Source organism: Camelus dromedarius, chromosome 14, assembly GCF_036321535.1.
Source record: "Camelus dromedarius isolate mCamDro1 chromosome 14, mCamDro1.pat, whole genome shotgun sequence".
Taxonomy (NCBI): Eukaryota; Metazoa; Chordata; class Mammalia; order Artiodactyla; family Camelidae; genus Camelus; species Camelus dromedarius.
In genome coordinates, this window is record NC_087449.1 from 7,520,683 (window position 1) to 7,533,551 (window position 12,869).

General features: G+C 41.2%; 1 protein-coding gene across 8 annotated transcripts in view; it reads left to right on the forward strand.

Annotated features, from left to right (window-relative positions):
- The window catches only part of SSX2IP (SSX family member 2 interacting protein), a 44,142-nt gene that overhangs the window by 739 nt on the left and 30,534 nt on the right, over window positions 1-12,869 (forward strand). The window lies entirely within an intron of this gene.

Consider the following 12,869-nt stretch of genomic DNA (forward strand, 5'->3'; position numbering starts at 1 on the left):
TGAATTATGAGCACCCTGCCCTCTTTTGAGCCTATGCTGATCACCCAGTTATGCAAGTCACTTGGGCCCAGGAAATGGAATCTGCTAAATAATTTGTTCTCAGCACGTGTAATGTGGAAACCTTTAGATTGTTACCCCATTTCAAGGTCCATGGTTGTGATTACCTGATTGTCATTCCTTGCAGCCCTCATATAGTTCTTGTTGAATCTGAGAATTGTGATTTCCTTCTGGACCCCATAATAGGGTGAGAATTAGAAGAGGCACTTCTCCCAGGGTGGTTCGGAGGTGTAAGAGGGGGCTGCCTGGAATTTGGAAATTGCTGGACTCCCCTAACAGTTCAGATTCGAGTCTGGAGTTGGCTGTGAATGTTGGGTGTCCCGGAACCCTTCATGGTTCAGGTTTACTGTTTAAGGAGGAGAAAATTCTGGCAGCCTTGATCCCGAATTAAAAGGTAGGTATGACTTGACACATTTAGGAGTATGAGTAAAATTCGAAAGAATTAGAGACCTGGAGAGAGAAAAAAGAGGCCTTTGAAGTTGAGACCAAGCTGTCTGGAAATTTAGCAGTTAGAGGTAGATTTATGAATTTGGATTCAGTCATCAGAACGTAATCCGTCAAATCTCCTGTCCTAGGGCAGTCATAACCTGCAGACCTCAAACTAAACAAGTGAAAGCTAACAACTAATTTGGTGCTGTGTTCTGCCAGCTGTCAGTGAAAGTTTCTCAAAAGAAATGGTTCTTTGAAGAGAGGATAAGGAACTGATAAAGTGAAGGCACTTTTAGTGACTTGCTGGGCCTCTTCAGCCAAGTCATTTTATAGCCTTCCTTCCTGTCCCTTTTCCCCATCTGTACAGTGAAGATAATAAAGCCCCAGAATTAGGTAACGTGGGTGAAGCAGCTTGAAGATAACTGCGGGGACTAGTTATTCTAGGATGAAATGTGAAGATCTCCTAACACATTGTGCCTTGTGACAGGACTTGTTAAAGCACGTTATGTTCCAAACATGCTGAGGCAGTGTATGAGAAAAAGGAAATGTTAATTAACTGTTTCGGTGATTTGCCTAAGGCCTTAAGGCCAGCGCAATGTCAGGTTATGTCCTTGGGCTGTCTGAACACCTGACAGAGCTTCTTTGACAAAGCTGGCTGTGATACGGGTTTTACAAATGTAGACATTTGAGTGCCTTCCGTGTGGTGTGAACCTGGAGGTAAAAAGATGAAAAAGACACTGCCCCAGAATTGTGTCATTTTAATTCATTTCACGTGCTTAAATTGGAGCGGTTCCAAAGCTTTTAAAGTGATTTTTAAAAATCTCTTTTACCAATAGTTGTGACTATGCCTTATTGGTTTGACTGGGTCACAAAGAGGTTTGGATACTATGTGGGTAGGTCTGTTTGGTGTCTTTGGTGATGGTGATCACGAGTAGCTGGTATTGACGGTACAAGTTATCTTGAATTCATGAGTTTATGGGATGAGATAGAATAGAAAAGTGCACTATTCATTACCATTCTGTAATGGAAAACTACCTAAAATCTTTACTTTTGATAGTGGGTCAATATTATATGGTACCTGCAGATTTAGTGAATTATGCATTAATAATTTATCCTTTTAATAAACATTTATTAAACATTTACTAAGCTTCTACTTGCCAGGCCTGAGGATAAAAATATGAGTGATGTCTTGTGGAGTTTTCAGGAAATTCACAGTATAGTAGGGGAGAGGGCAAAAACAGAAAATAAAAATTGCAGATATGAGAAGGCTTTAGAAGAGAGAATTTCAGCTATGTCTTGATGGAGGATGAGGTGTTCAGCTGGTGAACACGTATTGGCATGTTCCGTGCAGTGTACTGTTGAGGACGTACAGGTGGTTTGGTAGTGGAACCGGGGGTAGGGGTGGGGTGGGGTGGGGAAGGGTTAGTGATAAGGTTGGACAACAGCCATGACCTTTGACTAGTAGGTGATAGAGAATCTTTACAGGGTTTTATCCAGGGGAATTATATTGATTTTTACTTTAAAAGGCTATTTCCACCGGAAATCAGTAATTTGAGAGATCCAAAAATGTTCTGAACATAGACACTCCAAGTAATATCCGAAACTCAGCAGCCCTACATAGCAATTCAAGACTTTAAAAATGTTATTGAAGCCCTCAGAAACTTCAGAAAAGTAAAAATGATGTTCATACAATCAACCTTTATTGAGCATCTTTCTTCTTTTTTTAATTGTGGTGTATTTGACATATAACATTATTATTAGTTTTAGGTATACAGCATAATGATTCAATATTTGTGTATACGGCAAAATGATTACAACAGTAAATCTAGTATCTTTTACTTTAAAGATTGGGGAATAGAGACACAAAGATAAATAAGATGCACTCCTATTTTCAAGCAGCTTGCAATTCAGTAGCAGAAATGACAATTTTAATGCAGTTCAGAAACTGAGTGTCATGAGAGGCATAAAAATGTCAGGTCCTAGCAATGTAGGATTCTGAGATAAGAGAAAGCATAAATTCTTTCAAATTAAAAGTAAGTTTTCGAATAGATACTAAACTGCAGCTGTGGCCAGTGAAATAACTATAACATTTACAGTTCTCATCTATTAACCCTCGCTTCACGCATTGCCCTCCTGCCTGCCCGCCCTCCCTCCTAGTCCTTGGGGTGAAATTTGGGATTTGACTGCCATAGTGCCACTAGCTGTGGGACCTTGGGCAAGTAGTAACTGTGCCTCTTCTCTGTGCCTTAGTTGTCTCATTTGTAAATTAGGGATAATACCTGCTTCATAGATTTGTGATGATTAAATAAGAAGATATGTTAATATCCAGAACAGTCCTGGAAAAACACCTTACATCAGTTAAGCACTTAATATTTCTGTTTGATATAAAAATACTGTAATTGAGTAAGAACTAACTGAAGGACAGGATTTTGGTGTTTTTTTTTTTTTTTTTTTTAAATCACTAGTGGATCTATCCCTGAGCATCAGGTAAAGCCTCTATGTTCAGGGAAGCTAAATATATTTTGTTAAACTAAGCTTCTTGAACAAGTGACCTTTATTATCTCCTTTTCTTATTTACCGATCACTTTCCTGAAATCCGATTTCCGTTTTTACCCCTCAGCCTTGTCATAAATCACTAGTCATCAAATCCAGTATAATATTCTTTTTAACTCTTGTTCTTTCTATGGCATTTGCTGCCCTTCATCACTCCCTCTTTAAAACTTTTTCTTTGGCTTTCCTAAATCTCCCCTACACCATCCCCGGATTTTTGTCTCCTACATCTAGGTCACCTTCACTCACCTGTTACATGTTGATATTCTTCCGGGTTCTTTCTGCTGCCCCTTTTTTCCTGTGTAGATTCAGCTGCCACGTGCATGCTGATGACTCCTAAGTTTGCCCTGATGCCTTTTGCTCTCCAGTCCCTAGAGTTTACCCCCATGTGAATGTCTCATGAGGGCATATATAAACCCAGTGAGTTCTACACTGAGCTGTTTATCTCCACACATGTAGCCAAACCCATTGTTAACCTTGCTCCTCTGTTCTCTTTATCTCAGTGACACTGTATTCTGTCTGGTACCAAAGACAGATTTTTACGTGAGAGAATAAATGCTTCCTTTTTGTATACTTGTCACTGTGTGTGTCAGTCCAACTTCTGATATATTTCTTATCTGCCCTTCACCATCTGTCTTGTCACTGGCTAACATAGGCAGCCCCTGACCATTAATTGCTTTGTTTGATACAATGAGTGGCCAGTAGATACTTATAATCCAAGATAGGTACCAGCCGTTGTACATACAGCCCTCCGTAGCTGAGAATTTGTCCAACCACAGATTGAATTGAATCAGTTGAATTGGACCCAGGTTGGTCGAATCTGCATCAGTAAATACGGATAAGGAGGGCCGACTGTGTTCATTGTACTGTACTACTCAGCACCCTCAGATGTTGGTATCAGTGGGGTCTCCTGCAATCAACCCCTTTCACATACTGAGGGATGACTAATTTTTACCTGAGCTTTAGGTTCTATGCATATGTATGTGTGTAACTGTATGTATGTATATAGAGTTAGAGTTGTTAGAGTTTATGTTATATAGGACACAGTCTTGAGTTTGTCAGTCTTTTGCCAATTGATTTTAGTCTGGTGGTCTGTGCTTTCCTGTCTGAAAGATGGCACTGTCAGCATTTTTCTCTCTGCAGGCATACCTCGGAGATGCAGTGGGTTTGGTTCCCAACTATTGAAATAAAGTGAGCCACACGAGTTTTTTGGTTTCCCAGTACATATAAAAGTTACATTTACCCTAGACTATAGTCTGTTAAGTGTGTAATAGCATTATATCTTTAAAAAGCATTCTATCTAAAAAACATTGTACATACCTTAATTTTTAAAGTGCTTTATTTAAAAAAAAATGCTATCCATTATCTGAGTCTTCAGCGAGTCCTAATCTCTTTGTAATAGTAACATCGAGGATCACTGACTGCAGATCACCATGACAAGTATAATAATAATGAGAAAGCTTGAAATATTGTGGGAATTACCAAAATGTGGTACAGAGACATGAAGTGAGCAAATGCTGTTGTGAAAAATGGCTACAGTAGACTTTCTGATGCAAGGTTGCCACAGACCTTCAGTTTGTAAGCACAGTGTCTGCAAAGCACAGTAAGCAAAGTGCAGCAGAGTGGGTTAAGCTTGTATTCCGTATCCAAGTTTTAGAAACGTCCTCCTCCTTAGAGCCTAGCATGTAAAAGCAAGAAGACATTTCATGTGCTTATTGGCCACCTGGATGTCTTCTTTGGAGAGATGTCTGTTTAGGTCTTCTGCCCACTTTTTGATTGGGATGCTTGTTTTTTGATATTAAGGTATATGAGCTGTTTGTGTATTTTGGAAATTAGTCCCTTGTCAGTCGCATCATTTGCAAATATTTTCTCCCAGAAGCTCAACATCACTAATTGTTGGAGAAACGCAGATCAAAACTACCATGAGATATCACCTCACACCAGTGAGAATGGCCATCATCAAAAAATCCACAAATGATAAATGCTAGAGAGGGTGTGGAGAAAAATGAACCCTCCTACACTGGTGGTGGGAATGTAAATTGGTGTAGCCACTATGGAGGACAGTATGGAGGTTCCTTAAAGAACGAAAAATTGAGTTCCCGTATGATCCAGCAATCCCACTCCTGGTCGTTTATCTGGAGAAAAATATAATTCAAAAAGACACATGTACCCCAATGTTCACAGCAGCACTATTTACAATAGCCAGGATATGGAAACAACCCAGATGTCCATCAACAGATGACTGGGTAAAGAAGATGTGGCATATAAATACAGTGGAATACTACTCAGCCATAAAAATGAATAAAATAATGCCATTTGCAGCAACATGGATGGACCTGGAGATTGTCATTCTGAGTGAAGTAAGCCAGAAAGAGAAAGAAAAATACCATATGATACTGCTTTTATGTGGAATCTAGGAAAAGGATACAAATGAACTTATCTACAAAACAGAAACAGATCACAGACATAGAGAACAAATTTAGGATTACCAGGAAGTTAAAGGGGTGGGAAGGGATAAATTGGGAATTTGAAATTTTTTCCTCTTGGGGAGCGATGGAAATATTAACCATCTTGATTGTGGTGGTAGTTTCATTGGTGTGTACATATATCAAAATTCATCAAATTGTACATCTGAAATACGTGTAGTTTATAGGAATCAAACCACAATAAAGATGTTAAAAAAAAGACATTTTAGAGCTCATCAAAAAATGCAGTCTAACATCAGCTGTGTTATTTTATGATGAGGAGAAGGTCTCAGAGAATTTATGTCATTTGCTCTGGGTACTTGTTGAGTGTCAAGAGGAGGCCAACGTTCGTGAGGCTTTGAAATCAAATACATTCCTTTTTCTATTGTGCTTCATTTTATTGCAGTCTTTCCAAATTGAAGGTTTATGGGCAACTCTGCGTTGTCAGATGATGGTTAGCATCTTTTGGCAACGAAGTGTTTTCTAATGAAGACATGTACGTTGTTTTTTTCAGACATAATACTATTATTGCACAGTGTAATGTAAACATAACTTTTATATGCACTGGGAAGCCAAAAAATTCATGGGATGTGCCTTATGGCAGTGATCTGGAACCAAACTGCAGTAACTTCAAGTTCTGGCTGTCGCTAGTCTTTACTCTTACCTTCCTGGTTAAATAGCTGGGTTTTTCTTCCTGCCTTCCAGGTTTGTAGCTGGGTAAGTTATCTCACCTCTCTGAGCTTCATATTCTTCCATCAGTAAGAAGTGTTACCCCCACGCCCTCCCAGGGCCATTGTGAGGGTGGGTGAGGGTGTGCTGCACCACACCTGGCACGCGGCCGAGGCTCGGGAGCAGCAGCTCCCCCCTGCCTGTTCCACATGGTGAGCTGGAACAGATCTGCCCACGAGCCTTCGCAGATCTGTGGATGGCTTTATGGAGCCTCTGAAGCTGTAGCCAGAACTGTCTGATTTTGTACTTTTGAGTGGGAGCATCGTTGGCTTTGAATTCTGTGGCCTGAAACAGCTAACCCCAGTTTGCCGTAGTTAGGCCTGGAACCTCAGGGCTCCTGGTGCCTCGTAACCAGACAGGGTAGAATTTAGAATTGCTTGAAATAACTGAGTATATATATTTTAAAACAAATTTAAAGGACTTCAGGTGCAAAGAATTAGATTAGTTATATTCCTCAGTTCGTGACACATTCTCGTAATTGGTCCATTTATTTAGTTTTACTAATATAATAGGAGCACAAAGCTAGGACCTGGACAGTAACCCCTTTAAACTGCATGGGCTCCTCCATCCCTCTTTCCTGCTGCCCTCACCTGAGGCCACTGTTTACTGAATCTTGTGTTCATCATTCCGTTGGTATCTTTTAAAGTAGTTTTATTGTATCTGTGGGTATTCTGTACATACATGCATCATTGAAAACTATGTATGTTACACGGTATCTTCTGAGGTGTTTTTCACTTTATAAGGTTGAAATTAATCCACTTAATATTGCTGAGGTTCACCTCTATTGCATCACTGAAGGTTTCTGATTGTTATGTAATGTTCCATTTTGCAGCTGTGCCACGGTTGGTCCACTCTCCTGTGGTTGAGGGTGTGGGTGGCCTCCAGGGTTCTGCTCACACCTCTTGGCGTGCACGTGCAAGAGTTTCTCTTGGATCTATACCCAGCAGGACTTGCTAAGACTTTTGTTAGGGGTAGGTGGATGGGGTTTATAAATTGTCATACTGTTTGTTTGTCAGAGGTTCTTCCCGCTGTCTGAGATTTAATAAGCCTTAGGCTGGCGTTCTCTAGGACTGTTATTTTCAATCTTCATTTAGTACTTTGAAACACTCTTACGTAATTCTTGGAGTCCATTCTGCAGCACCCTTAGGAAAGGGTTCCTTTTTGGTATTCTGTAACGTAAACTTCATAAGCAGAATACTTACACCAAGTCACATTCTGTAAGCACAGCTGTGTTCCCAAACTTTATGCATCAGAATCACATGGAGGGTCTGTTAAAACACTGATTTCCAGGTCCCGCCCCAAGTCTCTGCATCTGTAGGTCTGCAGTGGGACTCGAGAATCTGCATTTTTAATGGGCTCTCAGGTGCTACTGATGCCGCTGCTCCTGGGACCACAGTTGAGGACTGTAACCAATGATTAAATTTGGGCTAAATCATTGAAAAAACGATTGCAGGTATATGATTACATTGTTGCAGAACAGATTCAAGAATAAATGTTTAGTTTCTTTGTTATTTCCATTGCCTTTAGTAAATGTCATTACCTTTTACTTAATAGTTTTGAGAATGAAATACCAATAAATGGTCACTATTTATTTTGTTTGGACTTCTTAGCTGGCTTTCAGCTTCACAGAGGTAGACTGATATGCTTTCTGCCCCGCACCCCCGCCTTAATCCTCTTTTAAGAATATGATTTCTGCTCTCCCTATCTCTGCACTGGAGGAATTTGAAATTGGTGTACTGCCTCTAAATTCCATGCCCTTGATCCATATATCAAATCGCCTTCCTGCTTCTCTAGGTTGGCTCCAGTTGAGACTCGATGGAAAGCCTTTCTAAGTCACAGCTTAGCTGAAGTGCTGATTCTTGCCTGCCGTAATGTTCCAGGAGCGACATCACACTAACACATCATTGAACTCAGTTGCCATTCTTTCAGCAAACTTAGATGGGTTCCATATTGACTGTGGGTCAGTTGCGATACCTCACACCGAAGCAGGATACAGACAGTGTGCTGGCAGGCTTGCTGGCTGGGAACTCCGTTTAGGTGGTGGGAGAGAACTTGCATTACAGTCAGATCTGTGCTGTAGAGTTAACTCAGAGGGTTCTGGAAGCACAAGGAGAAGGGAATGGCAGTTTGGGGAAGACTTGGCAGTTTGGGCTGTATATTCACTAGATTTTTCAAACTTTTTTTTGAATTGCTATCACATCCAGTATTTTGTCAGCTTTTTCCAGCTCACATTCCAGTTACCCAGTTGGAATAATACTGCTGGATTGTAATTTAGTCTCAGGGCAAGGTGGTGGAGAAGCTAGTGCCTGCGTGTGTGTTCAGTCTTCAGAGCCCCTCACATATTGTGTATTTCCTCCTCCCCTAAAAGAAAGATGGTAGGTGTGTGGTTAAGTGTGCTGGGCTGTTAGGGTTTGAATCTTGACTTTGCCACGTTTAACTATGTGGCCTTGGGTAAGATAATGCTCTGGGCCTCAGTTTCCTCATCTCTGCTGGGGCGAATAACTATTTGGGTTATTATGAAATTGAATCAGTTAATATATGTAAAATGCTTTAAGTTTACTTGTTTTGATTAAATGGTTTATGCTGAGTAAATTATTTTATTCTTAGAATTAGATAGACTCTCACTTGATAAATATGTGGTTGTGAAGACAGTGTGTGCACATTCTGTTATAAAAAAGTGAAGAAGGAATTTTGATATAAATAGCTGTACTGGAGTCCATGTTAGGTCCCATGAGAAATGTAAAAGTCTAGGCAATAGAACTGAAAATTCTTTAAAGATTCTCTAGTTCGACCTCCTAATTTTACAGTTGTGGGAACTGAAGACCTAAGAAGTTGTGACCTGCTCGCGGTTGCTCACTGTCTGTTGGGAGTGGCCCTGAGAACCGTGGCCCCAACACTCGGTCCAGTGCTCTTTCCTGCAGGTGACAGTGCCTTGAAAAAATTAAGTTTAATTGGAGAGCCAAGACCAAAACAGATGAAAATGTGAGCAATAAGAAGTCATTGTACAATGAAATACCACATGGAGTGGCAGAGGCTCTCAGAACACACCTGTTGAACCGGCTTCACAAGCTGCCCTTGAAGCAGAGAAATGTACTTTATCAGTTCCCTGAGTCATAGAAGATTGATAGACTGAAAACATTCTTTTTGGAAAAGAATCTTAATGGTTATAAATCAAAGTCGGCCTCCCCCTTTTTTCTTCCTACGAAGTTTAGATTGTAATTGAGCTGGAGGAAGGGTCCACCTTTGCCAGGTCGGCTGGTACTCTGTCTGTGCGGCGGGGGGAGCCTCCTTCCCTGATGGGCTAGCTCCGCAGGCGTGCTCTGACCTCCGCTGGTGCAGAGACGGCAGCATCCTGGCTCCCCTGTGTGCGCACAGGGGTAGGTGCAGGGCGTGTAGCTGATAGGTGGGGAGTGTTTATCATTTGTCTGCATTGCTATTTCCACTGAAGGGCAGGGCTGCTACCCTCCGGGATTGAGGTGGGAGTGTGTCCGCACACATTATCTCCTTAACTGTGCGTGAACCCACTGCCTCTAAGAATTCTACAAAACACTACATGCCCTAGAACATTCCAGCCATATAAAGGTGTGCTGTGGAAGAACTGAAAACCCTGGCCCACTCCTCACTACACCCAACCTTCTCATTCCCCAGGAATGTCCTTGGTAACTGTAGCTCTTCCACACCTGACTCCTAAATGTGTTTAGATGGTTTGATTTAGCAAAAAATGGTGATCAGACTATTCTTGTTATCCATAAGTACTTTTTTTCGTGCTGTACATGCAGATCTACTTGACTTTAATAATCCCACAGTACCCCTTCTGGCTATCCCATATGTATTGGTTTTTAAGTGTTTTCATACTGATATTTAGATTGTCTCCAGTTTCTTGCCATTACTATAATACTGTGGTCAACAGTGTTCTTACATGTCATGCTTGCTAGCTTGTATGATTGAATATGTGGAAATAGACGTCTAGAAGTATACCTGGTTAGTGGAAAGATTTATGCATTTCTAATTTTTGTAGCCTGCTAGATTGCCGTCTAAAACTACAAACTACTGACATTGGTAAAATTCTGTTTCCCTTACATAATTGATTACCTGAATGACTCTGGGACGTCTGTATAATTTCTAATGCCTTTGTGTGTTGGTACTTTAGCTTATTTGTTTCTGGATTAATCAGTTACTGTATTTTTTTTATCCCTTGTGCTGTCCTGCCATTAGTTGTGCTTTTTGAGAGGGATGCTCTTCAGCCCCCTGCCTGCCACCGTAATTGCCTTTTTTAAAACGTGGGTCTTTTCTCATTATGTGAAAAACACATTCACTCAGAAAAATTAGAAGACACAAAACATGTAAAGATTACCCATGATGTCTTCTTCATGTGAGTGAAAATACGTTCGGCAGGGGAGGGAGGTCCTGCCCTTGCTGCTCTCGTGTTGGTCTGGGTCTTGGGTTCCTTTTTTTTCTGTTCTTATACAAACGTCCATCTTTGCAGACCAGAGTTTGTATCTACACATATAAACTCATATATAGTTTTTTTAACAGAACAAATAAGATCATGTTATTGTCCAGAAATCTTTTTTTAATTACTTAACCAAGAAATCATGGAAATATTTCCATATTAGTAAAGTACCTAATAGCTAATGTTTACTGCACACTTACATGTACCCAAGATCTGTTTTAAGCCCTTTACATGCATAAACTTATTTGATCAAGTTATTAAATAAGTTCTAAAACTAAATATATTATTTAACCACATAATCCTTTGAGGTAAAGACTGTTTTTACTCTCTTTTTGCAGATGAGGAAAAGGAAGTCCAGAGATTTCTGTTCAGGGCCACTTACCTTGTAAGGGCTGGAACTGAGGTTTGAAACCCAGTGGTTTGACTTTGGATCCTGTGCTTTAACCTTTGTCCGGCCCTGTTCTCAGTAGCAGTTGGTTCAAGGTGCATATGAGGAGTTGACTGTAGCTTCCTGATCCCAGAATGCTGAGAGGGTAGTTTTCCGACAGCTGATTCTGGCTTGGAGCTTCACTGAAGTTGTGTCCCTCAGCTCAAAGAGAGGTTACACATGAAATGTTTTACCACAACTTGTGTCTTCAAACTGTTCTGTGCATCCTTTGCCCAGCTGGGAGCTAGGAACTAAGGGGTAGTGGTGGGGGTCCTGCTTCCTCCCGTCCACGGAGCAGCAGCACGTGCTGGTTAAGAGGACGTGCTCTGGAGTCTGGGGCGGGGAAGAGCCCCCAGCTCCACCACTCACTTGCTAGCTGTGTGCCCTTGGGCAGACTACCTGACCTCTCTGCGCCTCAATTCCCTTGCCTGTGAAAAGGAAATGATGTGGTAGCACAGGTTTGTTGTGAAGGCTGCCTTCACGAAGTACGTAAAGTGCCTAGAACAGCGCCTGGCACGCGTGTGTTAGAGCAGCCGCCTGCGTCCTAGGTGTTCTGTGCCTAGCTTTCCACCTGTTACCTCAGTAGATACCGACAACCACCCTACAAAGCAGGTGGTATCACCCCGTTTTCCAGGGGAGGGCTCCAGCAGAGGGAGAGACTTGGGCAGGCTACAGTGGGCCTGGCTGACCCAGGCCTGGGGCTGCGTTGTGGGCACTGTCCTCCCGGCTGCAAATCCTCCTCAGAGCCACAGACTCAGCGAGGGGGTTGATGACTGAGGGGATGCGACATTGCGACTGCGTTCAGTCAGATATGTACTAAAATTTAATTTATGAAGAGGAATTTATTTCTGAGGGGAAAATCCCTACTATTATGCTGCTCAGATGAAATCAGTTAGATTTTAAATTTGTAAAAAGTAGATGTCTAAGAGGTTGAATTTAGTATGTTTCTATACTGGTATGCATATCTCAGTGGTGTTCTGTTAGGTAGCAGAAGTGTTTGAATGGAATTAAGCTACAGTCTCCTTTGGAAGAAAACTATAGTAGAAGGTAGTATTAATCTTCTAAATCATAATGTATTTGGCTTTTGAAAGTAATAACATCTCTTAAAGTATGTAGATAACTAAATTCTTAAGTTTTATGAATGATTTGTTTTAAGACTTAGTTTTAACAATTTTATTTTCTTAACCCAACAGTTTTGTGACTCTGGCTTTGTGAGATTTTAGCAAAGACTTTAGTTGGTTATTTGTTTAAAAAAAAAAAATTCCTGTGCAGTGTTTAGAAGCCCAGATAGTATAATGTTACTGCCTTCCTGTATAATGAAAAACTATTATTTCCTGACACTTGATTGAAGTCTTAGAATTCTGATTAGGTAGGCAATTGTGCCTTCTCAAGTTTGAATTTCAAGTGAGCTTGAAAAGAACGCTTAGAACAGTGTGCTGTGTGAAGGAGGGCTTGTAATCAGGACACCGCTTTCTGCTGAGCTCTCTCTGCGGGCAGGAGTGTGAGAGATTTCCGAGGTGGACAACAGTACTTCCTCTCGAGGACTCACATCTCGTGCCGCTCTCTTCCTGTGCTGTTTTCATTATCCACTTTTGCTTGCTGGAGTGAACACGTTCATTTATCATCAGTTATTTACTTGAGTGTTCATTGATCATTCCGTCTGTTCAGATTGGAGGGGTACAGAAGTGTGTGACTAGAGTCTAGCTGGGAAAGAGGTCAATTGAGGAGGACCTGGAGAATAGTTTCCTGGGCTGTGTGG